At 36.4% G+C, this 19812-nt stretch overlaps 1 protein-coding gene and 1 long non-coding RNA gene across 4 annotated transcripts in view; both read right to left on the bottom strand.

Annotated features, from left to right (window-relative positions):
• The window catches only part of LOC115260992 (uncharacterized), a 576828-nt gene that overhangs the window by 248097 nt on the left and 308919 nt on the right, over positions 1-19812 (bottom strand). The window lies entirely within an intron of this gene.
• Positions 9861-10146, bottom strand: LOC134284068 (uncharacterized). The gene is made up of 2 exons (XR_009995608.1): positions 10037-10146; positions 9861-9960 (listed from the first exon to the last, which is right to left on the bottom strand). It is a non-coding gene; the product is annotated as an uncharacterized LOC134284068 (long non-coding RNA).

Genomic DNA, 19812 nt, shown 5'->3' with positions numbered 1-19812 from the left:
CAGCTTTTTCACTTCTTGTGGAAATCATGGGAAACGAGAGAGATTCTTGGAAGAAGCTTTTGAAAATATCTGATGAATAGAACGGAACAGTCCTGAAAAAAATTCTAAGAGAAATTTTGGAAAACCCCAAGGGGCAACTGCTGGAAAGATCCATGTGGAAGGTCTTCTGGTTTTATGTTGCAAGTACCTCAGCTGGAAACTCTTTAAAGAAGAGGAGAATAAAACCGGAAGAAAAACTACTGAAGGAACTTGAAGAACAAGAACTCCTAGAGAAATTTTATCGCAAGTATTCTTGAATTAATCTCAGGGAAAGAAGAATTCTAGGGAAAAAATTCATTGAGATTTTAAAACAGTAATTTCCGAAGTATTCTTCAGAGAGGAACTCGAAGAAAAATTCCCGGCGGAGGAACTCATTGAGGACTACTAGAAAAAAAAAACTTCTGGAAGAAACTCGGAGAGTAAACTCCTGAAGAAAACTCATGAGCAGCAACTCCTGGAAGAATTCCTGTGAGATAGATTCTAGCAAAAAAAACTCCCGGAGGAAACTCCTAGAAGAATATGAGGGCAATTCTGGAGAAATACTGTAACTTCTGGAGGAATTTCCAAAGGAATTTCAAGACGAAAACCAATCGGAAGTCCCTAAGATGTTTCTGGAGAAACGTCTTGAAGAATTTCTGGAGTCATTCCTGAAGATGTTCCAGACGGCGTATGAACTCGTGGGAAATTCCGGGAAAAACTCTCCCAGGGGTTTTCGGAGCAACTCTTGAGATTCAACTTCTTGAGGATTGAGTCTTATCCTAGTCCTCACAGAAAAAATACACGAAGAAATTGCGCTGCTTGAGAAAATCTTGGGAAATTGGATAAAATCTTGGGAAAAACTTTTGGGAGCATCCCAGAGAAAGAATCCCTTGAAAAATTCAAGAAGAAAAGCTTTTGAAGGAACTCGAAAAACTCCTGGAGAAATCTCATCGAAGGGAGCATCCTAGGGGAAGAAATCATCGAGATTCTAGGACAGTACCAATCGAAGGATTCAATTTATGGAGATTTTTTTTTAAAATCCCGGCGGAGCAATTCGTGGAGAAATACCGACTAAGAAACTTCTGGAAGAATCTCTGAAAGAAAACTCCTCAAGGAGTCCTAAAAGCAGGGAAAAAAACTCCCGGAAAAAATATTCAAAAAGAATATCAGAGCAGGCATTTCTGACGATATTATTGGAGAAATGCTGAAAACTTCTGGAGAAATTCCTATAGAAAGCCTCTAAGATTCTCTTGCACGACAAATTTCTTGAAGAATTTCTGGAAAATTTCAGAATGAACTAATGCAAGAATTCCCACAGGAGCATGGGGATTTCTTTTCGCAATCTTAATTTATATTTGTCGTGTTTCTGCTAGATCCAAAGCATGGCAACATTACAGTGTATTGTTTCCTTGTAGTTTTCAAGGCTTGGCTGAGCCTTCTTCTTCTTCTCCTTCTTATTTTTCCTTTTCTTCTTCATGAGCCTGCTGCTCAGATTAGTATTTTATGAGCACTTCTATAGTTTCTAACTAAGAACGTCATCTGCCATTGGCCATTTTGCATGCGTATATCGTCTGGCAGACACGAAATCCGAGCAGGAGAAAATAGCTGAGGAAAACGCAATATTCAGCATGACCATGCTGAGGGTGACGGGTTCGATTCCCGGTCGGTCCAGGATCTTTCCGTAAAGGAAATTTCCTTGACTTCCTTGGGCATAGAGTATCTTCGTACCTGCCACACGATATACAGATGCAAAATGGTCATTGGCAGAGGAAGCTCTCAGTTAATAACTGTGGAAGTGCTCATAGAACACTAAGCTGAGAAGCAGGCTTTGTCCCAGTGAGGAAGTTACGCCAAGAAGAGGAGAGAAAGGAGAGGATAACACGTGAATAATAACATCAGGTATGGTAATACCTGAATGATAATCGGTGATTTTTTCATACAAATAAAGCCTGTATCCGCAATAATCGGGACACAGAAATACAGCTGTAACTCTGCAACAGATACATACAAATTGCCCAAACTTTGCCTAATAACATCTTAACATGTGTTCATTTCACCTACAAAATTACATGTGAATCGATGCAGTACTTATTGTAGTAGCAATGAAAGAGTAGAATCTGCTCCATTAAATTTTGTACAGCCCCTAGTTTTGCTTGTTAACGCTGTAACTTTTGAATTTGGCAAAGAAAATGGTTGAAATTTCGTCCGCAAATCTCTCAATCTACATTTGTTGCATAGGCAAAATTTCAAAAAAATTGATGCACTATTAACAATTTTATAGTCGAAACATGTATTGGGACTGAACGTGATTTCAGCCCCTCGGACAGCAATTAGTCAGCATCCTTTATTGTTTCGTTTGTACTATTGAAAGTAATATACCAATAATCATCAAATTTTGCAGGCATAATATACACATAATCTACTACCTTCTATGAAAATTTCATGAAGATTGGCAGAGAAATTCAAAAGTGATAAATAGGCAAACATCACACATGAAAAACACGAAAAATTTTCACTAACACTCATCCCTATCAATACCAGTAGCTTTCAAACCAATTGATCAAAGTTGATGAAATTTTGCATAAAAGTGTCTTTATAAGTATTATAACTGCTAACGAAATTTCAAAATTATCATCACAGAAATTTGAACTGTAGCGTAAAAGATCCATCTATTATGCGAATGAAAATTGGTCATGATTGTACAAAATGTTTAAAACAACGTCAGTTTGTTTTTCATCCACAATTAAAAGTAATGCATCGATTTTTCTGAAATTTGGTACAAATAATAAACATGCACCAAAGAGTTCTTAGTCAATTATTTGGCCAATTTTACCGATTCATTACAGAGCTACAGCCGTACTTCTGTGTCCCGATTATTGCGGATACAGGCTTTAGCATTTTTTCCATAATTGAATAATACCTCAAGCAGTCCTCAACACCAAACCAACAACTCGTTGAGGTATTATATCAATATCTACAAAATACCAAAATAGTTATTTTCAATACCTGGATAACTGACCAATACCTAGCCTTGGTACGATACCTGAGTTTGGTATGCTCCAGTTATGTGTCAGTTATTCATTTCTGCTCGGGAAACACTCCACCTGGATAGATGTGAATAACAAACCAATATCTAAAGAATAACATATTTTGTCATCATATCTAAACTTGCTATTCTCTAATTTTTTTTATGAATAGTTCAGAATGACACATAAATAACAAAACATGCTATCATTGTAAAACTTGTAATTAGCGTGTTATTATTGAATGGTATAATAACATAATAATAACAAATATTACTATCATACTATCAGCCATAATATCAAAACAATAACATAATTTACCATCATATTTAAATATGTTATTATTTTGACATTCTTTTGTTATTACAATGGCAAAATCAATTATTCTTTAGTTGTTATGCTAGAAATTTAGCTATTATTTTTGTTATTTTAACTCTTATTTCAAACAAACTAATAGCAAATTTTGCCATTCAAGCATTATATGTTAATGGTAATTTGCCATTTCGCTCTACCCGGGTATGCCTAACGAAGTTAAGGTAATTTCCTTCCGAAAAGTTTCTGAACCAACCGGGAATCAAATCAGTTACTTCCACCATGTTCTTGTTGGATACCCACGCCTTTACAACTGTGGGACTATATGGGACTCTGGGCGCTGAGCCTAAGATTGGTAAAAAATGAGCATTTAAAGAAGTTTTTTTACAGACGTAAACCAACCCCCGTTCATTTACCTTTGCCGAAGGCCCAACTAATCTTTCCGCCGGTCCCAATTACTATTTCATTCAGAAGGCATTTAAAAACATTCGATTTCATGTCTTGGCGTCATCATCTTCACTCCGACCGACGACGTTCACTTTCGTTTTCATTCACAGCGCTTCCTGCATTTTAAATCTTCATGCCGACCAGCTACTGACTATTAAATCCAATACGCCGCCACGCCGGGAAAAACACTTCAACCTTAGTCAGTAAAACAGAGAAACAGAGCCGGCTAATTCGCGTAGTACGAAATGCTACGTTACACTGGAAAGCCCCAAAAGCAGAACCCACAATAATGGTCAATTTTAGCACCCTCATTAGTCATTAGCCTAGCCGTCGAACGAAGGAATTTCATCCAACTGCATCGGACAAAACCGAAGCTCGCAAACACACACACACATGGTCGATTATTATTGTTTTCCTAAGAAAATGACCATTCGTAGTTAAGGCGGCGGCAGCACTTTTTGTCTTCGAAATGGAAACTTTCAAATGACCCTCAGGCTACGGGTCGGTGGAACCGGCGACTATGATGATGATGATGACGACGATTAATCCGTGAATTTACAGCCCTTTAAGGAGATTATAAATCTGAGGAGCTAAAAGCTTATCCCAAGTGGAGGTGTGAGCGATGGATTGATACGTAAAACGGGTCACTACTAGTGAGGTTCCGTTGGGCACGGAAGAAGATACCAACCCGGGTAGAGGTGAATAATAAACCAGAAACTAAAGAATAACATATTTTGTCATTGTGTCCAAATTTGCAATTCATTAGTTTTTTCATGAATAGCTCAGGATGATACATAAATAACAAAACATGCTATCATGATGACAAAACATGAAAAACTTGTAATTGGCGAGTTATTATTGAATATTATAATAACATAATAATAACAAATATTAATATCAAGACAATAACATAATTTACCATCATATCAAAATTTGTTATTATTCTGACATTCTCATTGCTATTATTTTTTTATTACAATGGCAAAATCAGTTTTTCTTTAGTTGCTATGCCATAGAAACTCAGTTATTATTTTTGTTATTTTAACTCTTATTTCAAACAAACTATTGACAAATTTTGTCATTCAAACATTCTATTTTAACGGTAAAATTTGTCCGTCATTTGCCATTTCGCTCTACCCGGGAACTGACGATAGAGCTGTTGATGAACATAAGAAAACGCACGGTAATGCTAAATGATCCGAGCATAAATAAAAAGTGTTGATGACCCATTTCTTTGAACTCGTCGTAAGATTGTAAGTTGATAGAGGCAAGCATTGGCGTAGCTAGGATTTTTTCCTGGAGGGGGTCTAGGGGGGGAACTTACTTGAGATGAATTTTAAGCGGGATGGGTGCCCGATATGTGAATATGCAAATCGGTATTGTAGTTTTGAGTAATCAAAATGACTGTTTTAGATTTGATCATAGTTTCGTAAGCTACCTACAGTGATAGACATTCGTTTAGCCGAGGCCAAACATTTTTCAAAAAAGTGTCAGGAAACTCATACAAAAGATTTTATGATAAAACTTTTTCATCGTAGTGATAGTATATCTAGTACTGTTTAATAAAGATGTGATACATCACACTAACATTTACACTGAAAAAAACGAGGGTAAAAACCCTTCAAATGTCATTTTTTGCCTAGACATTCGTTTAACCGAATTGTACAACTTTTGGAATTACAAATAAAAAAAACTAACAGATTTTTAAAAATATCCAACAAAATCATTTCGTATGGTGACCTGCATTATAGATCGACTTGTAAATCATGAATTAGATGGTTTTTGGAAGTGTTGCCATATTAATTGTTCATGCATGTCATATAAATATGTCATAATATTGTAAATGTTTCCAAATTGAGATTTGATGTAGGTATTTTTATCGGAAGTGTTTCAAAAGAAGCTAATGAAAGTTTCATAACGAGTGCAGGTTGAAAATTTACGAAAAACAATGTTTTTGACAGAAAAAAAAAAATAACGCAAACCATAAAAAAATCAAGTAGTTAAGTATTGTTTTGAGGAAATATGATGGTTTTACTTGCATAAATCACAGCGTTTTCTACTATTACATCTTCTACTAGCTCCCAATATCTTCTGGACTGTATTCTGAATGAAATAACATACATTGTACGGCTCACATTTCAAGAAATGGCACCGAAGGTATTCAAATTTCTAGCATGAACTACTTGTTTTATAATTTAGACGTTCTTTTCAAATAAATTATGTTAAAAATGAATGAGGTTCAAAATTAAGACTAATTTATATTATATTTCTTCAGATTGAATGAAATAAGTCAATTGTTTGACCATATCTTGCATTTTTGTATGAAAATCTGCTGCTAAATAAACAGGGAACAAATATTCTGACACTTCTTGCAGTTCTTTCATTTAGTTGTCTTCTAACTCATTTAGTAATGCTAGTATCAAACAGGTATACTCCACAGGCATTAGGGCACGTTTTTATTTCAACGCAGAGCTATTTATTTTAGCTTTTATCAATCCCATTTTAAGGTTTAACCAACCAAAAACCAATATACTTAAATTTTTCATGACATTTTATGCATTTGAACATTTCTAACAATAATTCTGTGTCATATTTTCAATACTGCTAATCTAGCTTACGTTTGAGTGTTTACAGAAATCATTTTCCTTTAATAAATTTGTTTATCATCGCTTCTCCTTATCGGGACATTTTTAATAATATTTCTCTGAATTTAACAAATAGATAAACTTTTAAGGTCAATTATCTTGCTAACAAGTCATAAACTAAATGCCTTGGGGTATATCCTCGAAATATACTCACGAAATTGCAAAAAATCTTTTGAAAACCAATTTTTCATTCACCTCGGCTAAACGAATGTCTAGGCAAAAATTGACATTTGAAGGGTTTTTACCCTCGTTTTTGTTTCAGTGTATATGTAAGTGTGATGTATTACATTTTTATAAAACAGTACTAGATATACTATCACTACGATAAAAAAGTTTTATCATAAAATCTTTTGTATGAGTTTCCTGACACTTTTTTGAAAATTTTTTGGTCTCGGTTAAACGAATGTCTATCACTGTATATGAGTACGAACAATTCCTCCAAGATTTTTTTCCATAGCTTGCTTCAGTGATTCCATCATGGCTTCTTTCAGAAGTTCAATCAAGAATTTATCTAGGGATTCCACTAGACATTTTTCGGGGATTTGTCCTGGGATATCTCCAGGGAGGTTCCTCCAGTAATTGTTCCAGTGCTTTTTTCGAGATTTCCTCCTGGAATTTCACCAGAGATCCTTTAAGGTTTTTCTGCAGATATACAGAGATTTCTACAGGGATATGCCTTCCAGAATTTCACTTGAGGTTGCTTCAATAATCACATCTCGAATGATTTGAAGTACTTCTGCAGGAATGTATTCCTGAAATTATTTTAGAAAATTTTACTTAGAGATAATTGAAAAATACTCCAAGATTTGCTTGAAAAATTTGTACAAAAAACCTTTAGGGGTCCTAGTATTCCTTCAACAATTACTGCAGACATTGATTTCTTCATTTTTTTTTCCAGGAATATTCCTACAAAAATTCTTCCAGGTATTCGCTAAGAAGCTATCCTGAGATTCCATCAGCGTTTCTTCCGGGATTCCTCATCGGGTTTCTTCAGAAATTACTTCAAGAGTTCATCCAGGGATTCACCGGAAATTTCTTCTGTAATTCTTTCAAAAATGAATTCCGGGATTATTTTAAAAATTCCTGCAAGAACTCTTGTTGGGATTCCTTCAGAAACTCCCCCAGGAATTAATCCAGGATTCAAGGATTTCCTCAGGAATTTCAGCGGTTTCTTCAGTATTTCCCCTGAAAATTCGTCAGAAACCCCTCGTGGAATTCCCTCAGAAATCAAACTTTGTTTTTCATCAGGAATAAATCTTGAGATTCCTCCAGGAACTCCTCAAGAAATTCCCTCGGAAATTCCTCCCGGATTTTTTTCAAGAGTTATTCCAGGTATTCCTCTAGAATTTTATTCAGGCATTTCTCCAGGGACTCCTGCAAGAGTTTTACCAAGAATTTCTCCAGGAATTACCCCAGGTATTTCCTCAAGAATTCCTCCGGGAATTTATTCAAGAATGGATCCGAAAATTCTTCCAGGGTTTCCTCCAAGAATTAATCCAGGAGTTTCTTCTCTAGGGTTTCCTCTACACATTCATCCAGAAATTATTTCATGGATCCCTCCAGAAATTTCACCGATAATTCCTGCAGTAATTCCTCCAGAAAATTCTTCTGGGATTCTTTCTGGAATTCCTCCAGAAATTCCTCTGGAAATTTCTCCTGGAATTCCACCAGAAATTGATTTCTGAATTACTCTAAAAATTTCTCCAAGAATTCCTTCAGATATTTTTCCATGGATTCCTTCCAGAATTCCTCTAGAGATTCTTCCAGGAATTTATTCAGGGATTCCTCAAGGTATTCATTTAGGGATTCCTTCTGAAGTTTTTCCATGAATAGTTCCACGGACTTTCCCAAAGATTTCCTATAGAGATTTGTCGAGGAATTCCTCCTGAGGTTCCTCCAGAAATTGTTGCTGGGATTCCTCCAGGTTTCTTCCTCCCAGGAATTCTTCCAAGTAATTCTCTAGAAATTCCTCTAAGGATGCCTCCAAGAATTTCTCAAGAGGTTCCTAAGAATTACCCCAAGAATCCCTTCAGAAAGTCCTCCAGGAATTGAACCAGGAACTCACATTAAAATTCATTCAGAAATTACTACTGCAATCCCACCAGGAATTCCTCCAAAAATTCCTCTGGGAATTCCTCTAGAAATTTCTCTTAGAATTTCTTCAGAAACTTCTCTTAGAATTTCTCCAGAAATTTCTCTTGGAATTTCTTCAGAAATTCCTCCAGTTACTGCTTCCAGAATTTCTCTCGAGATTCCTCCAGAAATTCATCCAAGAATTCCTCCAGGAATTCTTCCAGGGATAGTTCCACGGAATTTCCCCAAAAATTCCTTTACAAATTTTTCCAGGAATTCTTCCTGGGATTCCGGAAGGAATTTGTCCAAAACTTCCTGCATGAATTTGTCCAAAACTTTTCAGGCATTCCTTCTGAGGTTCCTCCAGAAATTGCTTCAGGGATTCCGCCAGGGAGTTTTCCAAGAATTTTCCCAGGGATTCTTCCAATAATTTCTCTAGAAATTTCTCCAAGGATTCCTCTAGCAATTTTAGAGGTTTCTTCAGAAATTTCTCCTGAGAGTTTCTCCATGGACTCATCCCGAGTTTTCTCTAGAAATCCTTCTAGAGAATGCTGCCGGAGTTCTTCTAGAGGGCCCTCGCAAAATTCTCTAAAACCTCCACTAGGAATTCATCTAGGAATTTATACAGAGATTGCTCCAGGCATTAGTCCAGGAATTTCTTCAGGGATTCTTCAAGGAAATTCACCAGGGTTTCCTCCAGGGATTTCTTAAGGAATTTTTCGAGAGAATTCTCCAAGAATTGATACAGGCATGTCTCCAGGAATTTATCTAGGGGTTTCTCCAGGCATTCCCCCAGAAGTACCTCCAGAGATTTCTATAGGGATACCTTCAGGCATTCCTCCAGGATTCCTTCAGAAATTACTACCGCAATTTCTCCAAGAATTTATGTAGAAAATCCTCCATCGATTCATCAAGAAATTCCCCCAAGAATTCCACCCGGAATTATTCCAAGAATTATTTCCATAATTCTTCCTGAGTCTCCTGCATGAATTCCTCCTGAGATTTCTCTATGAATTCCTTCAAATATGTTTTCAGGAATTCTCTAGGAAATCCTCAAGGGATTCTTTTAAAAATTTCCCCAGAAATTCTTTCCGGAATTTATTCAAGAATTGTTCCAGGTATTCCTCCTGCAATTCTTCCAGGATTTCAACCAGGCATTTCTCCAGGGACTCCTCCAGGAGTTCTACCACGAATTTCACCAGGAATTTCCCCAGGTATTTTTTCAGGAATACCTCCGGGAAATTATTCAGGAATGGATCCAGGAATTCCTCCAGGAATTTCTTCGGAAATTCGTACAGCAATTCCTTCAGGAATTCTTCCAGGAATTTAGGTCACCGTCGAATCTTATATATTACGATTGTTGACTATTTTCGGTGAAAACACACACTAAAACTCGATTATACATAACGTTTCGGCCTACTCAACTTCAGCCATCATCAGATCTGTAAAAATTTTATTGCGGTTTGATTAGTACTTTTACAAACATTTTTCACATTCACAATTTTCTTTGATACCCACATTTTATGCATGAATCGATCACCACCAGTGTGGTTGCAATACTAACCCCCCTTTCGCTGCTATGTGTTGTGTTCTGCTGTTTCGTGTTGATCGTTTTCGGGGTCGGTCGTTTGTTGTTGGTGTGTGCGCAGGGTTGCCATTATGCCAGATTTATCTGGCACTGCCAGATTTTCAGGAGGCAAGAAGACAAAAAGAGAAACCAGCGATTTTGCCAGATTTTTATTTTCAAAACAGATTATTGATCAACGGAATTCCACCTTGTTGTTTAGAAAGTTTATCTTATCGACAAGAGAATTTTAGTCAGCTCAAAATTACCTATGCGTTTTTATCACAATTATTGCGCCAAAATCTCGAGCAGATGCGTTGAAATTCACCATGCTTCTTTTGTCGTTAACTTTCTTGCACATTCAAAGTATCAAAGTCGGTTGCCTGATACTTGTTTTTCAGCTGACTAAGGCTCGTACATACATTTCAAGATGTGTTACGCAGATTTTGTACAATTTGATTATTTTGTAGTGTTTTTGGTGGAAATTGGATTAGATAATCTCGATCGAATTTGCATTCATTGACTAAAAAATAACTGAGTAGGTGAATAGGAGAATCGGCAATGCCATTCTTGGTTTGAATATTCAGAGCAGTAACACTATTCTTTCTCAATAACTGTGAACATTTTGTACGTTGAACACAATACAAACCTTTTTTTGTATTTTTTATAAATTATAAGTATGTTTATCATACTTCAAATGGAATTGTTTTTTACAACATCCCATGCTGTCATCAAATGTTTTTGACAGCATCTAATAAAGTCATCATTTAATTGAAAAACAACATTATTCAAATTTTGAATTCAGCAAAAAAGAATCAAAGTTTGAGATTTTCAAAGTCACGACTAGCGCCAGATTTTGCCAGATTTTTCATCACTGACTTGTCAGATAAGTTCGAAAAAATAGTGGCAACCCTGTGTGTGCGTGTGGTTCGGCTCCGAAGTTTGCACACTAGGCCGTTGTAAGCCGAGTCGATCCCTCCACATTCGCGCTGCATGTTCACTGTTCGTGCTTCGCCTAGCAGCTTGATGTGGAAGGCCTCTGCTATCGTTCTGCTCGCCTGGTTTTCGATTTTTTCCAAAATCTCCATTTTGTCAAAGTTGAAATTGTGTCCTTCGTCGATATGGTGTTGAGTTAATCCCGTCTTGGCTTCCTTTTTTCTTATGTTCGTCCTATGTTCGTTGATTCGGGTTTCGAGCATTCTTCCGGTTTGTCCCACGTAGACTTTTCCGTCATCTGTGCCGCAAGGGACGGCATACACAACATTTTTTGTTTTTTGTTTCGGGATGGGATCCTTTAGCCGGCTGAATACCGTGTTTTTTATTTTGTCTCGGGTCTGGTATGCCAGACTTATGCCGTGTTTGTCATCATCAACCTTCAGAACAAAAAAAAAATAAGAACAAAAGAACAAAAGAAAAAAATCATCAACCTTCAGAACCTTTGTACCAATGTGTACGATAATAAAAAAAAAGTTACCCCAATGCTCCAGGCATTAGTCCAGGAACTTTTCCAGGGATTCCGCATGGAATTCGTCCAGAAGTTTCTCCAGGATTTCCTCCAGAAATACATCTAGGAATTCCTTCTGTTATTTCTCAAAGAATTCCTCCAGAAATGCGTCCAGAAATTCCTCCAAAGATTCATCTAAAAAAATTTTTTTCTAGTAATTTCTACAAGGATTTCTGATGCGGATTCTTCAGATTTTTTTCCCTGATATTCCTCGCATGATTGCTCCTCGGATTCCTCCAGGCATACTTTCAGAAATTTCTCCAGGGATTCGGGCAGGTATTGCTCCGAAAATTTCTGTAATGATTTCTTCCTAAATTTCTCTCGGGATTTAAAAAATATATATTCAGCGGCTAGTTCAAAAATTTCAGTAATCCGTTCAGAATCTTTTTCAAGTATTCACCCAGGGCTGTTTTTAGGATTACTTGTTGATTTTTTGAATAATTTGAAGGATTTTTAGAAGAATTTCTCCAGCGATTTGTATTGGAATCCTTTTAGATAATTTTAGAGAGACACAGAAGCCAACAAATTCTCCAAGAAGTCATCCAGGAATTCTTTCACAATTATCTCCGAGAAATTTTTAAGAAGTCCAATCATGAATGCTTTCGAGATTACCCATTGCAGCACCAGCTTTTAAATATATTAAAACTTCCTCAATGACCATTTAAATTTGTGTATTGTTTGATAGACGCACAAATACCCCTGACCCGCGAAATAAAAGAAATTAATAGTGACCGACTAAAAATCACCTCCAGCATGGTTTTAATGAATACAATTGCGGTTCGGCTACATGGACTATTTCTTATTATGTGACAACTATTCCCACTAGGAATTCAAAAACTTTTGCTGGAATGCCATTGCAAGTTCAACCAGTTTTTTTCCCACATGATACTTGAATTCCACAAAGAAGCACTTAACCATATTTTGCAGTAATGCTGCTAGAAAATTCAAAGATTCTTAAAGATACCCATCAAAGAATTCCTGGAAATTATCATTTAGATTTAATTTCTCAGCGATTTAAAAAAGAAGATGTACAAAGCATTGCTATTTATATAATTCTGGTTATATAATATTTCCAAACAAAACTTATTAATTACATAGACCACTTTGAACAATGATCTTGTAAAGAGTGACAAGTTGAGAAGTCTCCAATAACTGTCAATTTTAGCACATATTATGCCAAATAAATGTCTATTACAGATCTATGTTTGTCACCACGACAGTGGATTTCAGATTTTTTTCTAATTTCCATATATAAAGTCATGAAAAATTTGTGGGGGGGGGGGGTGTTCTGGCGGATTCTGGCTCTTGCAGCTTTTTTAGGAATTTTATTGTCCTCAACTAAAGTTTTTTTTTTCTAGTCATAACATAGATTTTCTGAAGTTTTAATGAATATTTCACTTCCTTGGATGTAGCTATTGGCAGTCAAGGCTCTCAGTTAATAACTGTAGAAGTGCTCATAGAGCACTAACCTAATAGGCATGTATGTTTTTCCAAAAGAAACATTTTACAAAGAATCCTTCTATATTCGTTTTATTTTTATTGTTTTAATTTCTCTTTTCTATTTTCAATTTATTCTTCCAGCTTCAACTTTTATCACCTAATACCTTCAAATTCGCATATTGTATTTCAAACTCAAATCTATTTCAAATCGTTTAACCTACTCGTTCATGTTGTAATTCAGCACTGCCACAACAGCCCATATAGGATTACTTCAATGGAAGCCAGTATGCAATGAAAATTAACTAATCTAATCAACGCAACAGCCACGCATCAGGCACCCCGCCGGCAAATCAAGTTCAAACGATCAACATACTAACCCAGAAACGATCCAGAAAATAAACCCAAATCATCATTCCCAAACCCACCTTAACGCGAATAGGAAGGTATGTTGTTTCCTTCTCCTCATTACCGTTCCGAAACAATCCGATCCAACACAGCAGTGTGGCACCATGAGTCAGTGATATTGACTACCACGTATTGGGGTACCCCCAATCAACCCTTGGGCGGTCGATTGGGGTCCAGCAAAGGAGGCTTTGTAACCAGAATGTGATCCGATCCGATGATGATTATGATGCTGATCTGATGTTGATGATGATTGTGGTGGCGATGGTTTGCATTAACAATCACAACCCTTCGCTAACTAACCGCCTTCCCTCTTTTGTGCACGCGCATTCCTATTGGACGCGCAAATTGTGCCACCCAATTATGAGCCCATGAGGAGGTAAAGCAGAGACATGCGTAGGGATAATGTGAGGTAAAACCATAGAGAAAGTGCATTTCTTAAACAAGTTGAATGAAACAAATAAACGTTTGTTTTCAGAAAAAAACGAAATATCGTAAAAAAAACAGTGTACCGTATTTAGGTTTATTTATTTTTTTATTTTTTTTTATTTTGTTCAAATTTGTGTGTTGTTTTGTGTTTAAATATCAAAATATCTTTCAGGGATTTCAAAACTACAACTAGCTTTGAAAAAATAATATAAAGTAACAAGTTTATATCAAATTTTGTAATAAAAAATTTTGAAATACAGCCAGGGTTGCCTCATTTAACCCTACTTAGTAGTTGGTGCAAACCAAAGCAAGAAATGTGACCCTGAGGGCACGCTTTTACTAACTAGTGAAGTGGTGTTCAACTTCTTATAACAGGTAGGTAACTAACGCTTAGTTCAACAACGGTTGTCTGGCATCCCAACAAGGTGTGTTGCTAATGATTGCCAATAATGTGTTCGGTGTACCACCTATGCAGTGCCGAAAATAAGTGCACCGTCGCTTTCGAGGTGACCCGTTTCAAGGGAAAGATTGTAGCCGGTGTGATACTTGCTCTAGTTGGTGTTCGTTTGTGGTGAGCTGCATCAGTGGTCGTTACCTGCAATGAGAAAAGAGAAAAAGATTATTAGTACCGTAAAACGGGATAACTTTGAAAGTTTTTCAGCAAATTCTTTTACTATTTGTCCATGTAATAGAAGATTCCTTAGTTTAATATTTTCGAAACAAGTACTGGAGTCTCAGTCATAAATTGCAATTGAAGGAACGGATAAGTTTAATTTTTGTTTGAATAACCTGTAACTATAACACTAGTTTACAAAAGAAAACGAAAGTCGTGAACTTCTGTCAACGATCAAAGTTTTTGAAGCACAATTTAGAACAGTTTCTGAGTTTTAGCTGAATATTGAGTTTTACAACTTTTTAAAATTTGGAATAACCTAAAATTCAAATATCTTGGGTTTCATTATACCATTTTTTAATCTTTTTCCCTAAATTTTAGCAAAATTTTCAAAAAATATATGAATAACTTTATTTTTTTTTGTTTCAATGAGAAAACAACAATTTAAAAATTCTTTCTCATTGTTCATTTGACATATAATATGTAGGCGAGTAACAGTAAAAAATCAGTTAAATCGGAGTATTGATTACGGAGAATGGGATGCGTGAAGTGAGCTACTTTGCTTAACCTTCATTCAGCCAACGTACATTTTCCACCTTCGGAAAAGCACAAAAATGGTCATAACTTTTTTGTTTTTCGATGGATTTTGATGAAATTTCCACAACTTCCCGAAAAACTGGTCACATACTTTGCGCAACGTTTATCTGAAGATCCCGATGAGGTAGAAGTATAGTGTTTTCGGCGAATTTGTTCATCAGGTTAAGAACTAACTGGAAACGGCGACTTTGGTTCGCAATTCGGCCGCTAGGCGGCGCCAGAGTAAAAAATGTTCAAACCAGAAACCTAGATAAGATAGAATGATGCAGTCTTCGGCAAAATTCTTCAGCAAGCTCAGAACTATCTGATAGTACGGTTTGGGATTTATTCGCTAGGTGGCGCATTGTGTCTGAAAAATTCTAACCTTGTGTATAATATTTTAACAGGTGTAACTCGTTACTATGGTATGAAACATTTCAGTAATGAGATAATCATGGCTTACGCAGTTATTTCATATATCAAGCTAATTCCCCCATTGTCTATGAAACAATATGTATATACAACAATTCCATAGAAAAACGATATATTGCAACTCCGATTGACATGTAACTTGGTGGTGATGAGCTCATCGAAAATATCAAGTCCCGTATTTTTCATTTCACCATGACCAATTTTCAGATAAGGTGGGCCTGGAAATTAAGGTTTTAAAACTATTTATTTTTTTTTTTCAAAAAAAATCGTTATTTCTGAACCAGTTGACCGATTTTAAACTTTTTTTTTGTTTGAAAGCAATTGAATTGTAGCTTTAAGAAAAAATACGATGAATGGGCCAAATTCTGTGTATGTGCAAAAAATATGCATTTGTTATAGTTCTTTTACGTTTTTATTGTCTCAGATCCAAAGGAGTACCTTGGTTTTATATTTTAATCATCAAGTTCCGGAAATTTGGCTTAACATATCAAAAAATCAAAGACGTATGTTTTTAGTTTTTGAGATATGATTTTTGAATATAGTGAGTCATATAATTTAATTCTATCTGCTCTAAAATTTCCTAAAGTTGTAAATTCTCGTAAAACTATGCCTTGTATTGCTTTTTTGAGTGATTCCTGGTCTTTTTGGTATCCATACATGCATAAGGATTCAAAATATAATCAATTTTAAAAAAACGTTTTGTGTTGGAGAATTTGTCTTTTTATTTTCAAAAAATCATATCTCAAGAACTGAAAAACACACATCTCTGTTTTTTTTATATGTTATGCCATATTCCCTGAATTTCTGATAAAAAATATGAAATCAGCGTAACTCTTTGGTCCCAAGACCATTAAAACGTGGAAAAAACTTATGTATTTGAATGTTTCTTACACAAAAACGCAATTTAGCCCATTCAACGTATTTTTCCTGAAAACTATAATTCAATAACTTTCAAACAAAATAAAGAAGTTTAAAATCGGTCAACTGGTTCAAAAGTTATGATTTTTACACGCAGAAAAAACTTTGTTAAAATCAAAAATATTTGAGGTAAATTCAAATAAATTGTCAATTTGTTCAGGCAACAAAAATAAAACTGTTTGGAGCAAATCGAACGTCACATTTGAAGCAAATGCAATCCATGTTTGAAACAAAAATGCATCTTCTGACAGATGATGTTAGAAATAAATGTAAATATTTTTTTTTTTTTTTTTGCGGGTCGGCCCTACGGAAATATTTATTTTCTCATTAAACTTATATTCCTTCGCTGGAAAACCCACCTCCCATGTTGTACTTTCAATGCTAACATCTTGTATACATCTATTAGATAACATATGCTCCCGAAAACAACGGGATTTCGTGGAGACTTTCGGTGAAACTTGCCTTTTTTGCAGGAGGAAATCTTGTTTGATGTTGCAGCTGCAACTTGTGAGTTTTGTTTATGTTCTCGACGGCGGAAAGGGGGGCTCCCCAATGGGTGTTGTCGAAATAAATGTGTAATTGACTTAGTTTTAAAAATTAAAATTTTAGATTTAAACGTTTTATCAGTTTGTCGAATAAACATGAATATTTTTGTTTCAAACGAACGAACTTTGTCTCCGTGTAGTTTTTAAAAACCTTTATTTGTAGGGACCACCCTATCTGAAAATTGGTCACCCTAATGACGAAGTAAAAAATACGGGTCAAATTATTTTCGAAAAACTACGAACCCACCAAGTTTCACAACATCGGTGTTCGGACTGTATTATAGACTTCGCAACGGTGCGTTTTTGTAGCAGCAGCTCACAGCTGAAAAAATCCAATTCATTTATTATTTATGTTACATGATACAAAACAGGTTATCTTACATTATCTTCTCCGCTAATTTCTCGCTCACAAACTCTGTCCTTAAAGGCGGTTTTGTCGACTCGATGTGCAAAACTCAATTAATAGTGGCAAAATCAACCCCACTTATTTCCACGTTGCGATTCTACCAAACTGTTTGCTCGACTGCCATAACATCATACGCATTTTCACACTATCAGCACTATCAATACAATCAAACGTGATCCGCCAGAACAATCAGAGTTGCACTATATCGCTGTATATATTATTATTATTATTGACTTTTTATTACGGGGAAATTCAGCCCGAGGCTGGTTCATCCCCACTGTATATATATATATATATATATATATATATATATATATATATATATATATATATATATATATATATATATATATATATATATATATATATATATATATATATATATATATATATATATATATTATGAACATAAACTAAATTGAAAAAAAAATAATCAGGGTCGCCGAATTTTCCGGAAAATTTCAGTGTAAAACAAACATTTTTTACATACACCATTTACTTTGAAAAATCATAACTCAAGAACAAAACAAGACACATTTTTTGCCTTTCTCGTACACCAAGGTGTACCGAAAGGCTATATGTTCACTCCAAAAACGAAAATTTGATAGAGCCTCCGGAGGGGTCAGGTGTTATATACCAATCGACTCAGCTCGACGAGTTGAGATGATGTCTGTGTGTATGTATGTGTGTGTGTGTGTGTGTGTGTATGTATGTGTGTGTGTGTGTATGTGTACAAAAAGGTCACCTCTTTTTTAGATAGTAAATATCAACCGATTTCAACGACCGATGGTTCATTCGACGCGGTATATTGCCCCATTGTTTCCTACTGAAAATGGTTCAGATCGGTCCAGCCGTTCCGGAGTTATGGCCATTTAGGTGTTCCGGACCGGTACCCCAGGAAGGGGCCAGATATGAAAATGCAACAAACCCATGCATGCGACCCATCAAACCACTGCATTTTCGATTATCTGATGAACGGGAAGTAGAAAAATAGTCTCTGACTATATCTGAACCGGTAGTGTTCCGGAACCGGTTCCGGGTGTCCCGCCGGAAGTGACCAAATATAAAAGTGAACATAACCCATGCATGCGACACGTCAAATAGCGGCATTTTCGATAACCAGTTGAATGGTCAGCAGGAAATTAGTTTCAGATTATATTTGAACCCGTAGTATTCCAGAACCGGTTCCACGTGTCCCGCCGGAAGTGGCCAACTAAAAAAGTGAACCAAACCCATGCATGCGACACATCAAACAGCGGCTTTTTCGATAACCTGATGAACGGTAAGCAGGAGAATAGTTTCAAATCATATCTGCACCAGTTGTGTACCGGAACCGGTTCCAGGTGTCCCACCGGAAGTGGCCAATTCAAAAAGTGAACCAAACCCAGGCATGCGACACACCAAATAGCGACTTTTTCGATAACCAAATGAACGGTAAGCAGTAAAATAGTTTCAGCCGATATCTGAACCGGTAGTGTTCCGGAACCGGTTCCAGGTGTCCCGCCGGAAGTGGCCAATTCAAAAAGTGAACCAAACCCAGGCAAGCGACACACCAAATAGCGACTTTTTCGATAACCAAATGAACGGTAAGCAGTAAAATAGTTTCAGCCGATATCTGAACCGGCTGTGTTCCGGAACCGGTTACAGGTGTCCCGCCGGAAGTGGCCAATTCAAAAAGTGAACCAAACCCAGGCATGCGACACACCAAATAGCGGCTGTATCGATAACCAGATGAACGGTAAGCAGGAAAATAGTTTCAGACCATATCTGAACCGGCTGTGTTCCGGAACCGGTTCCAGGTGTCCCGCTGGAAGTAGCCAATTAAAAAAAAAAAAAAGAACCAAACCCAGGCATGCGCCACATCGAACTGTGGCTTTTGCGATAACCTGTTGAACGGTAAGCAGGAAAATAGTTTCAGATTATATTTGAACCAGTAGCGTTTTAGAACCGATTCCAGGAATCTTGCCGGAAGTGGCTTACTAAAAAAGCGAACCAAACCCATGCATGCAACACATCAAACAGCAGCTTTTTCGATAACAAGATGAACGATAAGCAGGAAAATAGTTTTAGACCATATCTGAACCGGTTGTGAACCGGAACCGGTTCCAGGTTTCCCGCCGGAAGTGGCCAACTAAAAAAATCAACCAAACCTTTGCATGCGACACATCAAGGAGCGGCTTTTTCGATAACCAGATAAACGGTAAGCAGTAAGATAGTTTCAGTCCATATCTGAACCGGTTGTGTTCCGGAACCGGTTCCAGGTGTCCCGCCGGAAGTTCGATAACCAGATAAACGAGCAGCAGTAAAATAGTCTTTGACCCAAACTCTGACCACAACCTAAAATTACCGGCAGTGTTGCAGAATCAGGATTATATGCATCGCTGAAATTACAACAAAACAAAATCGATGCAAGAGATACATATGCGTGAACGAACAAAATCTTGATAAAAAATTAAGCGATCTTG

Source organism: Aedes albopictus, chromosome 3 (assembly GCF_035046485.1).
Source record: "Aedes albopictus strain Foshan chromosome 3, AalbF5, whole genome shotgun sequence".
In the NCBI taxonomy this organism is placed as follows: Eukaryota; Metazoa; Arthropoda; class Insecta; order Diptera; family Culicidae; genus Aedes; species Aedes albopictus.
Note: the sequence above shows the minus strand (reverse complement) of the source record. Positions and strands in the feature narration are given on the sequence as shown.